The sequence below is a fragment of the Mytilus trossulus genome, chromosome 11 (assembly GCF_036588685.1).
Source record: "Mytilus trossulus isolate FHL-02 chromosome 11, PNRI_Mtr1.1.1.hap1, whole genome shotgun sequence".
Lineage (NCBI taxonomy): Eukaryota > Metazoa > Mollusca > Bivalvia > Mytilida > Mytilidae > Mytilus > Mytilus trossulus.
Genome location: NC_086383.1, coordinates 68,735,211 through 68,752,693, shown reverse-complemented (window position 1 = coordinate 68,752,693; position 17,483 = coordinate 68,735,211). Strand labels below are relative to the sequence as shown.

General features: G+C 33.7%; 1 protein-coding gene across 1 annotated transcript in view; it reads right to left on the bottom strand.

Annotated features, from left to right (window-relative positions):
- Window positions 1–12,815, bottom strand: part of LOC134691489 (uncharacterized) — a 386,460-nt gene extending 373,645 nt beyond the window's left edge. The window contains exon 1 of the mRNA XM_063552033.1: window positions 12,717–12,815. The gene's annotated coding sequence lies outside the window, so the exon portion shown is untranslated. The remainder of the gene's footprint in view (window positions 1–12,716) is intronic.
- Between the last annotated feature and the right edge of the window lie 4,668 nt (window positions 12,816–17,483).

The window sequence follows — 17,483 nt, the reverse complement described above, 5'->3', positions numbered from 1 at the left end:
AACTCATTATATCAGAATATTCAGTGAATATTCAATTATCGATTAATTGAATATATCTACTAATGGGATATTTTTTGCTGACATAAGTTTTGGGTATCCAATTTGCAAAAATTTACTGTACAATGGATACAAATTGTTATGTTTATAGAATTCATTGTTATTGCAGCAAACTCTGAAATTGTAAGGCATTCTAGGGCTAGCAGGTAAGTTTTGTTGGGCTTGTAGTTCTTCCAACAGGGCTAGTAAAATCCTGCTACCAATAAGCCCTGAGCTAGTGAGCTATAACAAAATTTCTTAACCCTTGAATAACCATCGTCATCTGTGAAACAGATATTCTATAACGGTCAACAACTTATGAGGGTCATTGATCTTACAATTTTCCAAGGGTTGATTTCAACTTCATCTTTTGAAACTCTTGCTGTAATAGCTTCCTTGTAAGCAGCAACCCAGAAATCATGATAGGAAATGCAAGCTCTGTAATATCATATCAACTGGGATATATGGTCTTCAAATGCAGGTGCTACTGGAATGTTGCTTCATAGATAAAAGAACAGAGTTCCAATGTCCCCTACATTGCACTTATTTAATATTTCCAAGGGGCATAACTCTTTTCAAAAAAGTTGATCGTCCACCATTTTAGAACTTATTTGAGATATTACTGATATCAACTATAGTATAAGTTTTAAAAAAATCTGGCAAGAATTGTACCCATGAGAGCGCTAAAAAGGTCATTTTCCAGAAATTCATTATTTCCAAGGGGCATAACTCTTTAAAAAAAAATCGATCATCCACTGTTTTAGAACTTGTCCAAGATATTGCTGATGTTAACCTATAGTATAAGTTTTATAAAAATCTAGCAAGAATTGTACCTGTGAGAGAGCCAACGAGGCCATTTTCCATAAATTTAATATTTCTAAGGGGCATAACTCTTTTACAAAAAGTCGATCAGGGGTTCAAATTAGCGGTGGTTACTATCTACAACCAACAGAACATCGATTTAAAAGAAAATAAAAATTAAATTTGCCAAACTTTTTAATCACCAGTATCCCCAAGAGAAAACGAAAACGGGATCCATCGGGATCCCAATGCAATCCCGGTGAAATTGTCGGGATAAGCCGGGATAAGCATCTGGAGTCGGGATCCCATTCAGAATAAATATCTGAAACTGGGATCCCATTTGGGATAACTGTCTGAAACCGGGATTCCAGTCTAGATGAAACGGGATAAATATCGGACACTGGGATCCCAATCGGGGTAACTGTTTGAAGCTTGGATCCCAATCGGAACTGTTTAAAGCTGGGATCCCAATCAGGATAACTGTCTGAACCTGGGATCCCAGTCTAGTTAAAACGGGAAATTGTATGAACCATAAATATGTCAGTGTTTGGTTTGTGTATACATATGTCTCTGATGACATCAAGTACAGGTTATTGGTGTTAATTAACAATGTGTATGACACCAAAGCTGTCAGGTGAAGCCAATCACTTTTAAGTGTCACTTAATATTCAGTTTGACAGATATTTATAAGTCAGAAAAATGCAGAGATTTTCGCGATGTAAATGGCAAGCTCAAATGGCAGGGCGTCCTAGAAATGTCAACGGGTGTTTTGCCAGACAAGCTTGGGCGTTTCTGATGTTCCCCAAGTTCACATAAGTGCGTTTCTATTAGTTGTCGTCCGGCATCAAAGATAAGATAATGATCGACATCGTAAAATGTTTGGTTTCTCAATGTAAAATGTAAAAAAAATCATGGCCACATGCTTTGTTATCAATTGTACTGAACAGTTCGACCCTAGAAAATACTGTCCCAAATAATGCGGCCACTACCTTATCCGCATGCACCCTGTGCCGATTACTAAAGTATTCTTTTCTTATATTTAGTAAAAACTGGCCAGTAATTAATTTCTTTTATGCGATACCCTTAATTTATTTATAATACCGTTACGGAGACAGATCAACTTCTGGCCGATATAATTTGGGGCAAGATTGTCACTTCGACGTTAGAGTACTGGTAAAAACGTCATCAAAATCTGATTACGCTGATTTATGGAGGACAGGACCAAGATCTGATGCAGATTTTTTCAAATAAGTGCATTAATAATTTAATTTAACATGTGTATATGTGTATATAATGGTTATAAAAATAATTTATTGAGGAACTATGATTTTTATGGTTTTTATTTGAGCAAATCAACATTAGAAAGTCTGAAAGTTTAAGCTGAAAATATATTTATTTTTACCATATACAATGAATAAACTTGTTGTCACATAACAGGCATAACTGGTAGGTATGTTAAAATTTAATTCAGTTGTGTGTATGTTTATTTGGTGAAAATAATAAGTCGCTAGTTATTTATCTTCAGGGGATAAAAAAGGGGAAATTTGCAAAAAAATTTAAAATAGCCTTCCAAGACGTCATAATTATTTGGACTAGCTTCCAATCTACTGTATAAACATGCAATAATATTTCTATTGAATTTGTTGCTTCAAAACGTATTGAACAAATGATTCTTTGTGGATTTTTTTGATACTTTTAGGGGATTTAATGATATTTTTAAATGGAGCTGCCAACGAAACAGATTGCATGCAGCTATTCCAGTTACCATAATTTACTCAGCAATACTAGTTGGAAGTACAGAGACAGCAAATTAATTAACAGAAAGGAGAACATGACATGTATCCTTTGTAACATAAATAACCCATGAATCCCAGTGGCAGTGCAATTTGAATTGGTGCATGTATATCCTGCTGGGATTTATTTTTGGGATCCCTCTTTTTTTTTTCGGGAATCCCAGTATATTTCCACTGGGATTTACATCGTTATTATACATATTCTTAAATTACTGAAAACTTGTCTAAGGTATAAGGTACTAAGAAAAACAAAACAAATTTGACATCGAACAAGTTACCATGGCAACAAATCATAACCTAATTTGCATAATTTGTTAAATTTCATGATTTTCCTTGTTTTTCATCAAATTATAAGTCTATTTTAGACTGAAAAAGTATGTGCGCACCCAAGAAACAACTTTAAATTTGGTGAGATAATGCCAATAGTTATAATAAAGCTTTTGTCAAATTATTTTGTTGTTTCTCGGCTGCGCAGGATGTTTCCACAACGGAAATAAAGTCAGAAAACTGCATAAATTCTGTATTTTTCATCGTTTTTGTGAAAAACAGTACATATTATGACGTAATTGTGACGTCATCAGATAAAAATCTTGATGTATTTCATTTATATTTCTTGACCCTATACATTTCTAAACATAATGTGCCAATTTGAAATAGTTATCAAACATTTCATTTTCTTAGGCCAAAACTAGGCCTTAATGCCCCTACTCCTGTATCCCAGTACATTTACATCGGGATCCCGCTACTTTTGCGGGAATCCCGAAATTTTATCCCAGTGGGATCCCAAATTGAAATCCCACAATATCCCAGTGGGATCCCAGTATATTTCAACCAGGATTAACATCGGAATTCCTGGATTTTGGGCGGGATTCCCGAAATCTTATCCCCGTGGAATTAGGTGGGATCCCACTTGGAATCCCATCAAAATTCCAGCCGGGATTCCAGTGAAATTCCAGATTTATTTTCTCTTGGGTCAACGCCATATTAATAGTTTCATCCCTGACCTTGCCGACTAGTGATAAAAGTTATTTTTAACCTTGTATTCTTGGAAACACAAGGTTATAAATAGTTGTGATAGGTCACGTGACAAATTAGAACAAAATGTGTGTTTCTTTTTGGTGTCACGTCTTCCAAGAAAAAGCCTGAAGATGCCGAACGATCTTCAAAGTCTTCCTTGGGAACAAATCATAAGAAATCAAATGAAGATCTCACTAAAGACCAAAGATACGATCTTGAAAAACGGAAATGGAAATTTCAGCCCCACTATAAAATCGATCGTCCGTGGCTATACTTAAATGAATCAAATGATATTGATGGTTTAATGTCGTGTACATACTTCCAGAAGTTCTCTACTCATTCAGAAAAAGAAAGTGCACTTGTAAGGGGAACACACAATCTTAAGATAGACCCAATAAAAATACACTAAGTGACACCCCAGCATTTACGTATCTTGTTTAAAGCAGTGGATCCATGAAAGTGACCAAATTTTAAGTCTAAAGATTTATTGTCAGACACTGAACTTTGACAATGTATCCTCAAGCGGCAATGTGAGCCTGATAAGTTAAATAGATATAAAGTTCTCTTCAACACTGCATACAGTGTTTCAAAAAAAGGGAAACCCTTCAGTGAACACTTTTACATCAATAACAGATTATGGCATAATTGTCCATAATTGAGACAACAAACACACCCACAGTGACACCCTCCCCAATACTAAAAAAATATAATGGAATTCATAATATACAAGACAATTACATGTACAACTAGCAGCTCTTAAGAGCATGTGTCGCTCACCTTGGTCTAAGTGCATATTAAACAAAGGACACAGATGGATTCATGACAAATTTGTGATGTTTTTGTAGATCTTACTTTAGCCAGGGGAATCACTGAAGTGACATGTACTGTCCAAATGCGCATCTGGTGCAGGAAAATTGGTACAGTTAATGTTAATACTGAACATTCTTGCTACTTACAATTTTCTCTATCTATAATAAACTTGACCCTTTAGTTACAGAGGAAAATATTTTGTAAAAATTTACAAAAATTTACCAAATTAATAAAAATTGTTAAAAATTGACTACCGTATTTATTCTATTTAAAGCCCCCCTTCTAATTAACGCCCCCTACCGAAAATAGTGTGTTCAGAACTTTTGACTTCTAATAAACATTTTGTAGTTACAAAAATTAATTTCCAATGACAAAGACGAGTTTGACGGCAAAGTTATCGTTTGGATTAGCTTCCTCTTGTTCAATCTTAGTTTGTCGCCGATTGCATAACTCCAGATACTTTTGTATACATGATAACCCCTAATTGACCTGTTGAAGTTATGTTCCATCGATGTTGATGCTTGTTCATTCGAAAATTTTAACAAATTATTAGATGAGGTCACATTACCGATAAACACTATTTATAGATTATGGAGACAATAAAAAACACGTGTGTGTAACTATAGTCTATTTCAACAAAATTCAGGTAAAGGTCAATTAAGTAAGGTACAAAATTCGTTTCTCTAATTGACGCCCCCCTTTCGCAAATTGTCTACGCCCCCTGGGCGTTTATTAGAATAAATACGGTATATTAACTCCTTAAGGGGTCAACTGACCATTTTGGTCATGTTGACTTATTTGTAGATCTTACTTTGCTGAACATTATTGCTGTTTACAGTTTACCTCTATCTTTAATAATATTTAAGATGATAACCAAAAAATGCAAAATTTCTTTAAAATTACCAATTCAGGGGCGGCAACCCAACAACAGGTTGTCTGATTTGTCTGAAAATTTCAGGGCAGATAGATCTCATAAACAATTTTAACCCATGTCAGATTTGCTTTAAATGCTTTGGTTTCAGAGATATCTATAGGCTAAAATCTACATTTTACCCCCTATGTTCTATATTTAGCCATGGTGGCCATCTTGGTTGGTTGGCTGGGTCATCAGTCACATTTTTTAAACTACAAAACCGCAATGATGATTGTGGGCAAGTTTGTTTAATTTGGCCCAGTAGTTTCAGAGGAGAAGATTTTTGTAAAAATAAACAGACTATGGACGACAGACGATGGAAAACGGACAAAGGACGACAAGTGGCCAATTGGGCAAGGTGAGCTAGTAATAACCAATAAAATGCTCTGCAGGGCACAGCTTGATACGACCGCAGAGGTCGAAACCCTGAACAATGTTTAATTTTGGACCCTTTTGACTTCAATGAGGACCAATTTGATAACAGGCCCAAAAATAAAAAATCTAAATACATTGTTAGATTCAGCATATAAAAAGAAACCAATATATTCAATTTTTGTTGAAATCAAACAAAGTTTAATTTTGGACCAACTTGAAATCTGGGCCCATAATCAATCAAAGCACTGTAAGCGCTGTAGGAAGTTAACCAAAAACCAAGGCAAACGTAATTATGAACACTGTGCAGAGTTGCTTCCTTTTTTTTTTATTTGAAAGAACAAACATTAAACATTCGTATATTGTCATTTATGTTTATTTAATGAATTGATTATTAAGGCAAATAAATTAATATTTCATCAAGGTTTTCAAAAGCAATGCATATATATCAATGTACATGACCCCAGAGATGCAAACACTTTTTTTTCCCTGTCAGACATTGGGGCCTACATGGTACCAAGTTTTGCCAGACCCATCACATTTCTGCCGGACCTCTATTTTCACTCAAAAATCAAATGAGACCCGCTTACAAATTTTCTCAGCCATGACATATTTCCTAAACTTATCAACTATGCTTAATAGACCTCCTTCCTGAAGAAAGAATTTCTAAAACCAGAAACATGAAGGAAATACACAGAAGGGTTTTGGGCGTGATGGACATGGTATGAAAAGACTATCACTGGGCAGAAATACTGGTTCTTGAAGTTAGAAAAAGCGAGGGAACAGGAAATTTATCTTTATTTGAGATGATCACAAATTTATTAACAAAATACTCTACCAGGACAGACAAGGAATTAAGTTTTGGGGGACTCAAGAAGACTAGAATATTGCCAGTCATCAGGTCCTGCACAGCAACAAGTTTTGCCTGACCTGCAGAAATTCTGCCCCTCAGGTCTGACAGGGCTGACGATTAGTTGCATCTCTGTGACCCCCATCTTCACCTAAAGTCCTTGATGTCACTCCATACAAGGTTTGGAATAAAATGACAGGTGATTATAAAACAGAAATGGTCAATCATTCTTGGGCTTTACACTGCTTGAAAAATGTATATGTTTTCTTTAAAATGAGCCATAAATGAAAATTATTATAGGTCCAGAAATAAAATAATTAAAATAAATTCAATTAATCTAGACTCATTTTTTGCATCAATAAGATTTTAAAATAAACAAGAAATAATTGTAACAGGATGCCCTTACGAAATCTCCCAAACAAAGCTCCCATAATTCGTCATTCCCATGATCGCCTGACATTGGACAAAGTCCAGTACATATTGGTTTCAGGTTTAGTGAAGTTATATGCATATGTGACCATGTATGTCATTCAAATATTTTTGAAATGACGAACAGGATTAAATATGTTGAGGAGTGGGTATCTCGACCGTTTACAAGTTCTCAAACAGGAGGGAGTGGGGTTATCACAGGGACTCCCCATATATTTCATTCGATTTGTTATATTGTCCCATTCATGAATACATATGGTTTAGGGGTGGGGATCTAGACTGTTTACAAGTTCTCAAACAGGAAGGGGTATGGTGACCCCAGGGAATCCCCATATATTTCATTTGATTTGTTATATTGTCCCATTCATGAATATATATGGTTTAGTGGTGGGGATCTCGACCATTTCCAAGTTCTAAAACAGAAGGGGGTGGGGTGACCCAAGGGACTCCCCATATATTGCATTCGATGTGTTATATTGTCCCATACATGAATATATATGGTTTAGGGGTGGGGATCTCGACCGTTTACAAGTTCTCAAACAGGAAGGGGTATGGTGACCCCAGGGAATCCCCATCTATTTCATTTGATTTGTTATATTGTCCCATTCATGAATATATATGGTTTAGTGGTGGGGATCTCGACCATTTCCAAGTTCTAAAACAGAAGGGGGTGGGGTGACCCAAGGGACTCCCCATATATTGCATTTGATGTGTTATATTGTCCCATACATGAATATATATGGTTTAGGGGTGGGGATCTCGACCGTTTACAAGTTCTCAAACTGGAAGGGGTATGGTGACCCCAGGGACTCCCCCTATATTTTATTTGATTTGTTTTATTGTCCCATACATGAATAGATATGGTTTAGGGGTGGGGATCTCGACCATTTTCAAGTTCTCAAACAGGAGGGGTGGTGTGACCCAAGGGACTCCACTTCCCATATATTTCATTTGATTTGTTATATTGTCCCATAAATGAATATATATGGTTTAGGGGTGGGGATCTCGACCGTTTACAAGTTCTCAAACTGGAAGGGGTATGGTGACCCCAGGGACTCCCCCTATATTTGATTTGATTTGTTTTATTGTCCCATACATGAATAGATATGGTTTAGGGGTGGGGATCTCTACCATTTTCAAGTTCTCAAACAGGAGGGGTTGGGGTGACCCAAGGGACTCCACTCCCCATATATTTCATTTGATTTGTTATATTGTCCCATAAATGAATATATATGGTTTAGGGGTGGGGATCTCCACCGTTCACAAGTTCTCAAACTGGAAGGGGTATGGTGACCCTCAGGAACTCCCCCTATATTTCTTTGATTTGTTTTATTGTCTTATACATGAATACATATGGTTTAGGGGTGGGGATCTCAGCCATTTTCAAGTTCTCAAACAGGAGGGGGTGGGGTGACTAAAGGGACTCCCCATATATACCATTTCATTTTTTGTATTGTCCCATACATGAATATATATGGTTAAGGGGTGGGGATCTCAACTATTTACATGTTCTCAAACAGTAGGGGGTGGGGTGACACCAGGGACCCCCACAAATTATTTTGTTTTATTGTCCCATACAAGTATATATATGGGTTAGGGGTCGGGATCTCAACGGTTTACAAGTTCTCAAAAAGGAAGGGGTATGGTGACCCAAATGACTCCCTCTATATTACATTTCATTTGTTTTATTGTCTTATACCATAGATGCCAACCCCCTTTTGACACAATCAGTAACAAACTATCAAATTTTCCGTATTTTTGAAAAGTTTTCAGTAATCATTCATAAACGTGCACTTACCAATAAAAATTACTGACGAGAGGTTGCAAGGTGATGTTCACTAAAATTTGTCGTTTAACATGTTGTCTGTAGTTGGTATTCCATTAATCAATTGTTCAGATGTTCTCGACTCATATTTTCGTTTTGTCAAGGAGAAGTAGAGAAAGGGGGAAAGCTACTCATAAAATGCAAGTTTGCCTCTTCGGAAGTCAGTTAGTTACCCAACAATAGGTTGATAACTCCCGAGAAACCGGAAGCATTACATTGGCGTTTTCTAAATACCGGATCAGGACGGAAAAGTAATGATAAAAATCTGCGTTTTACAAAATTGAACTGCGATGATTAGTAATCCGTAACTATTCGACTTTGACCGTAATAGCGTAGTTTTTATCGGAGAAACTACGCAAAAATCGTAATGGTTGGCATCTATGTTATACATGAATACATATGATTTAGGGGTGGGGATCTCAACCATTTCCAAGTTCTCAAACAGGAAGGGGTTGTGGGACCCTAGGGACTCCCCATATATACCATTTGATTTTTTGTACTGTCCCATACATGAATGTCTTTGGTAAAGGGGTGGGGATCTCAACCGTTTACATATTATCAAACAGAAGGGGTGGGGTGACATCCGGGGCTCCCCCAAATTATTTTCATTTGATTTGTTTTATTGTCCCATACAAGTATACATATGGGTTAGGGGTTGGGATCATTATTGTTTACAAGATAAAAGCACATTTTCAAATTGAAGGGGGTTGGGACGATCCCCAGGGACTCATCCTATATTTTATTTTATTTGTTTTATTGTCCTGTTCTTATAACTGAAGACTGCATGTGTCTATTACTACTGTTTTTGAGAAATAGACATTTGAAAATTTAAAAAAATAAGCTCATAGGGTTTTTCAGTTAAGGTAGCACAATACAATTTTTTTTTTACTTCCAATCACTAACCTTTAAAATGCTGTAACTTTCTTATGAACGCATGCAAAATAATAAAAGAGGTATATATAGATAAATAAAAGATGAAACTTTTAAATGAATGCAATATTTTTATTATGCAATCATTATTAAATCAATTAATATGTAATTAGTGGCAAAATCTCGGTCAGTTCACTTGAACAAATTTAGCTCTTTCATTTTAACGAAATCTTAATCAACACATCATGGGCTTCAAATGGGTGTCTCAAATTGTCCCTATGGTATTTCATTCTCTCTTAAATCTCTAATTAGTGTGAACATCCTAACCACATAAAAGAAGATAATGTTTAATCAGGTGTAAAATTTGTTCTATATATTCTATCTGAAATCTGAGACACCCTTTTGTGGATAATGGCCATAGGAACAACATATAATACTGGAGGCTCTCAAGAGCCTGTGTCGCTCACCTGTTAATGTGTTTACTGATGTCGGCCATCTTGGTTGGTAGGCCGGGTCATTAGACACTTTTTTTTTTAAAAAGATACCCTAGTATTATGATTGTGGCCAAGTTTGGTTAAATTTGGCCAAGTAGTTTTAGAAATGATTTTTATACAAGTTACAAAAATTACGAAAAGTTGTTCAATATTGACTATAAAGGGCAATAACTCCTTAAGGGGTCCTCTAACAATTTTGATCATGCTGACTTATTTGTAGATTTTACTTTGCTGAACATTATTGCTGTTTACAGTTTATCTCTATCTATAATAGTATTCAAAATAATAACCAAAAACTGCAAAATTTCCTTAAAATCACCAATTTTAGGGCAGCAACCCGACAACAGGTTGTCCGATTCAATTGAAAATTTGTGAGGGGATATATCTTATTCTGATGGACATTAAAATCTTGAAAGATTTGCCCTTAATGACTTAGTTTCAAAGATATAAAGCAAAAACTGCATTTTACCACTATGTTCTAATTTTAGCCATGTCGGCCATTTTGTTTGGTAGGCTGGGTCATCGGACACGTTTTATAAACTATAAACCACAATGATAATTGTGGCCAAGTTTGGTTAAATTTGGCAAAGTAGTTTCAGAGAAGAAGATTTTTAGAAAAGTAACAAAAAATGACGAAAAGTTGTTAAAAATTTGGACCTCATTGTGGACCAATTTATAAACGGGGCCAAAAATCCAAAAAAATAATGCATGGTTAGATTCAGCATATTAAAGAACCCCAAGAATTCAAGAATAAAACCTCATTTAAATTGGTAAAGCTGATCAAATAGCTGTTAAGTTTCTATCTATCTTCCTTAGCTTTTGCTGAAAACACTTTAGAGGGTAAAAAAAATCCCCATTCAAGGGCAATCACTCCTATAAAGAGTGACAGTCAACTAACTATATCGGCAACATTTTACTTGTTAGTTAATCTTGTCTTGTTGATCATCTTTAATAATTTAGGTTTCTATATATCTATTATATTTTTAAAGATGTATGGCAAAAACACGCAAAATTGGTAAAAATCGTCATCAAAAGGCAAAAACTTAATAAAGAGTCAACTGACAATTTTGACATTGCTGATGTATTTGTAGATCCTGTCTTGCTGATCATTTTTTGCAATTTAAAGTTTCTCTCAGCTGTCAATTACAGTTTTCATGATAAAACACAAAAAAGAAAACAAATGGTAGAATTTGTCAAATAAGGTCAATAACTCATGTAAGAAGTTGTCCGACAGTTTTGACGTATATGGACAATTGGTAGAGCTCAACATTCTGAACATGTTTGCTCCTGTCAGATTTTCTTTATGTCAGTCTTCAAAATAAAAGACATAACTTGCATTTTACCCATATGTTCTATTTTTAGTCATGTCAGCCATCTTTGTTGGCAAGTCATGCAAGTGGGGTCATCAGACACATCTTTTAAATGAAATACCCAAATGATGACTGTGGTAAAGTTTAGTTAAATTTGTTCCAGTGGTTTCAGAGGAGAAGATTTTTGTAAATTCTAACGGACGCCAAGTGATTAGAAAAGCTAATAAAGAGCTGTGCCATGAGCACTTGATACGCCTGTCACCTTTTCAAAGAATAAAATTTAATAACTCCTCAATGTCATCAGAAATTTATAAAATAACTAAAGGGAGGTTACATCAATAAATATAAACCAGTCATCAAAGTTTCATGAAAACTGCTGAAAGCCCTTTTGAGTTATTGTCAGAAAACTGGAAAATCACCCTTTTTTAATGAATAAAATCCCATAACTCGGAAAGGTAAAATCTAAAATATAAAAAAATTACAAGGTTTTGAAAACTGATCAAAGCATATTTGAGTTATTGTTACAAAACTGCCGCAACCTTTAATATGTGTACACCCTATCAACACCCTCTATATCTGTTCACCTCCTCTACACCCTCCTATATCTGTATACTCAATCCACAACCTCCTCTACCTATATACCCCATTCACACCATCCTGTATCTGTACCAATCCACACCCACCTATATAAGTGTACCCATCCACACCCTCCTATATATGTATACCCTATCCACACCATCCTATATCTGTATAACCCATCCTTACCCTCCTATATCTGTAAACCCTATCCACAACCTCCGATATCAGTATACCCAATCTACACCCTCTACCTGTATACCCATTCACACCCTATTTACATTTGTAAACCTCATCTACACCCTCTTACATCTGTATACCCCATCCACACCCTCCTATGTCTGTATACACTATCCAAATTCTCCTATATATATGTATAGCCAATCTGCTGTTGAGATTGTCGCTGGCACATATCATCCGTACTATTGTACTTGTCCATTTTCAATGTCATATAGTCTATATAACTTTTTCATATTTTAAGTCAAATTTACACGATCATATGACTTTTGACTATAGCCTTGAAAAAATCAATTTACCCCAACAAATTGTATACATTATTTCAGTGATTCATTACTTTTTTTAAAATAGTTGGACACTGGGTATATACTATAAAATATTACCTTATGTGTTGTAACCAAGGGACTGGCACCTTGTTCTACTAGACATCTTGTGATCTGTAGATATCCCTCCTGAGCAGCATAATGTAAAGCTGTTTCTCCAAAGTTCTATAATATAACCAAATAACATGTAAATATTATGGACAATACTTTGTTATCAATATCAATAATATACAACATATCCTACAACTGACATTAAAACTTGTCTGATAAACTGGACAATGTTGTGTAATAAATATAAACAAAATATATATCACATGAATCAGTGGTCAAAACTGAATAAAATTACCAGTCACACTTGTATTTATATTGTATATAAACAATAAATAAACATGTTTTGTTGTGAAATGTCAAAATTTCCATTAAACCTGATATCTTAAAAAAAAAAATTTTCAAGAGATGTGTAAAATAATTATATCAATGGATTCAGTAGAACAAAACAAGCAAAATGAGACCCCACTTTATATAATTATTACAAATATTTGTTCATTAAACCTGTCTGATTAACAATATGATTTAGTGTAGATTAATAGTAATGTGATCAGACTAAGTAGATAACATACCCCTGTGATGTCGATCTTACATCCTCTATCAATGAGAAGACTACAGATCTCCAGGTGTCCCCACCCGGCAGCCCTCATTAATGCTGTCCATCCATCCTCCTGGAATAATACAACTGACATCAAAACTTGTCTGATAAACTGGACAATGTTGTGTAATAAATATAAACAAAATACATATCACATGAATCAGTGGTCAAAACTGAATAAAATGACCAGTCACACTTGTATTTATATTCTATATAAACAATAAATAAACATGTTTTGTTGTGAAATGTCAAAACTTCCATTAAACCTGATATCTTAAAAAAATATTTTTTTCAAGAAATGTGTAAAATAATTATATCAATGGATTCAGTAGAACAAAACAAGTAAAATGAGACCCCACTTTATATGATTCTTACACATATTTGTTCATTAAAACTGTCTGATTAACAACAGGATTTAGTGTAGATTCAGTATAATTGTTCATTTTAATAAAATATTTTTTTTAAGAAACATGAAAAGTAGTTATATTTTCTGATTCAGAACAATAATACGAGTAAAATGAGACCCCACTTGATATAATTATTACAAATATTTGTTCGTTAAAACTGTCTAATTAACAACAGAATTTAGTGTAGATTAATAGTAATGTGATCAGACTAAGTAGATAACATACATTTGTGATGTCGATATTACATCCTTTATCAATGAGGAGACTACAGATCTCCAGGTGTCCTCCCATGGCAGCAAACATTAACGCTGTCCATCCACTAACCTGGAATAATACAACTGACATCAAAACTTGTCTGATAAACTGGACAATGTTGTGTAATAAATATAAACAAAATATATATCACATAAATCAGTGGTCAAAACTGAATAAAATGACCAGTCACACTTGTATTTATATTGTATATAAACAATAAATAAACATGTTTTGTTGTGAAATGTCAAAACTTCCATAAAACCTGATATCTTAAAAAAATATTTTTTTCAAGAAATGTGTGAAATAATTATATCAATGGATTCAGTAGAACAAAACAAGTAAAATGAGACCCCACTTTATATGATTCTTACACATATTTGTTCGTTAAAACTGTTAAATTAACAACATGATTTAGTGTAGATTAATAGTAATGTGATCAGACTAAGTAGATAACATACTGTTGTGATGTCGATCTTACATCCTCTATCAATGAGGAGTTTACAGATCTCCAGGTGTCCTCCAATGGCAGCCTCCATTAATGCTGTCTCTCCATATCTCTGGAATAATACAACTGACATCAAAACTTGTCTGATAAACTGGACAATGTTGTGTAATAAATATAAACAAAATATATATAACATCAATCAGTGGTCAAAACTGAATAAAATGACCAGTCACACTTGTATTTATATTGTATATAAACAATAAATAAACATGTTTTGTTGTGAAATGTCAAAACTTCCATTAAACCTGATATCTTAAAAAAATATTTTTTTCAAGAAATGTGTGAAATAGTTATATCAATGGATTCAGTAGAACAAAACAAGTAAAATGAGACCCCACTGTATATAATTATTACAAATATTTGTTCGTTAAACTGTCTAATTAACAACAGGATTTAAGTGTAGATGCAGTATAATTATTCAACTGTCATGTTAATTTTTTTTTTAAGAAATGAATAAAATATTTATATCAATGGATTCATTAAAATTCTCTGAGTAAAATGACATCTCGCTTTATATAATTCTAACAAGTATTTGTTAATATAATGATTAAATCTGTCTGATTAACATGATTCAGAATAATGATCAATTTTTTAAAAAGTAACTTTTTCAAAGAAATATAAAAAATAGTTACATTTCCTGATTTAGTACAAGGAGACAAACAAAATGAGACCCCACTTTATATGATTCTTGTCTAATTAACAATATAATTTTGTATATATTAAGGAATGTGGTCAAAGTGAAGCAATAACATACATGTGTGATATTTGTTTTACTTCCGCTGTTAAACCTTGGTGTAATAAATGGTCTTGTTAAGAACTTTATCAACTATAATTCAAAACAAACAAAAACAATTAACGAGAGAAAAAAAATACCTTTATGCATTTTTTTTCTCTCATTAAAACTGTTAAATTAAAAACAGATTTTGATTTAATATCGAATTCAGTATAATGATATAAATATCAGTTTCCATACAGATTTATAGATTATCGTTGGTTATCTCAACAAGATTAATTTTCTCGCTTGAGCCAGTCACGGCGAAAGCGAGAAAAGCAATCGAGTTGAGATGACCAATGATAATCTGTTTATCGCTATTTTACCTATGACAACGTTGTCAATTTCATGTCAATTTCATTAGCAACGCCACGTGGTTCCTTAGTTTCTAGCAATACATTTCCATCTCAAGTGAGTAGCATGGTATGAAAATTATCACAAAAAAATATCAAAGGAAAAATGCACAAAATAGCGATAAATATTATTATATTATTTCAGAAGTAACTTGTAGTTATGTGTTTTATACTGCTAATGTACAATCTGTTATGTTCTGGAGTAACATGTAGTTGTGTGTTTTATACTGCTGGTGTACAATCTGTTATGTTCTGAAGTAACTTGTTGTTATGTGTTTTATACTGCTTGTGTACAATCTGTTATGTTCTAAGGTAACTTGCAGTTGTATATTTTATACTGCTGATGTACAATCTGTTATGTTCTGAAGTAACTTGTTGTTATGTGTTTTATACTGCTTGTGTACAATCTGTTATGTTCTAAGGTAACTTGCAGTTGTATATTTTATACTGCTGATGTACAATCTGTTATGTTCTGAAGTAACTTGTTGTTATGTGTTTTATACTGCTGATGTACAATCTGTTATGTTCTGCAGTAACTTGCAGTTGTATATTTTATACTGCTGATGTACAATCTGTTATGTTCTGAAGTAACTTGTAGTTGTATATTTTATACTGCTTGTGTACAATCTGTTATGTTCTGATGTAACTTGTTATGTGTTTTATACTGCTTATGTACAATCTGTTATGTTCTGATGTAACTTGTTATGTGTTTTATACCGCTAATGTACAATCTGTTATGTTCTGAAGTAATTTATAGTTGTGTGTTTTATATTTCTTATGTACAATTTGTTCTGTTCTGAAGTAATTTTTAGAACTTTGTTTGTTTTATACTGCTTATGTACAATCTGTTATGTTCTGAAGCAACTTGTTTTTTTATTTTTTATACTTCTGTTATTATAGTTCCAAAGTAAATTGTTGTCGTGTGTTTATGTACAATATTCAACATTTTGAAGTTACTTGTAGTTTTCACTGTTTCACTGTGCTTTAATTTTAAGTTACATGTATTTTTGTGTCTTTTTTTTGTTCATGTACCATAAAATGCTGTATCTTCAAATGATTTTTCTATGAATTATTAAAATAAGGTAGTTTTGAATGTGACTATTTTACTTACATCTCGATAATCAATGTCTGCACCATTCTGTAGGCTTAATTTTAAGGCTTCTATATCTCCATCCCTAGCAGCTGTAGTTAGTTTCTGTAAGTATAACATAGAAATTACATTTAATCTTGATAATCAATGTCTGCACCATTCTGTAGACACATTTTTAAGGCTTCTATATCTCTATTCCCAGCAGCTGTAGTTAGTTTCTGTAAGTATAACATAGAAATTACATTTAATCTTGATAATCAATGTCTGCACCATTCTGTAGACATAATTTTAAGGCTTCTACAAAATGTATATCTCTATTCCCAGCAGCTGTAGTAAGTTTCTGTCAAAAAACAGACAGAGAGGAATTCTTTAAATATCATATAATTGTTGGGAATTTGCATTTTATATTATCAAGACAAACACCAAGAGTGCACACACTGAAATGTCTCGCCTTCTTTACTAATCATTGATATTATGTTGATAGTCCTAAAAAAAAAGCTTTATCACAACTGTCACATAAACTTAACATTTTAACCAAGAAAACTAAACATTGACCAATGAACCATGAAAATGATGTCAAGGCATGTACAGCTAACAATTCTTCCAAACAACAGATATAGTTGACCTATTGGTTATAGTCTAAGAAAACCAGACCAAAACACAAAAACTTAACACTGAGCAATGAACCGTGAAACTGAGGTCAAGGTCGAATAAAACCTGTGCGATTGACATATACATCATAAAATATTTCCATACAGCAAATATAGTTGACATATTGCATAATGTATTAAAAAAATTG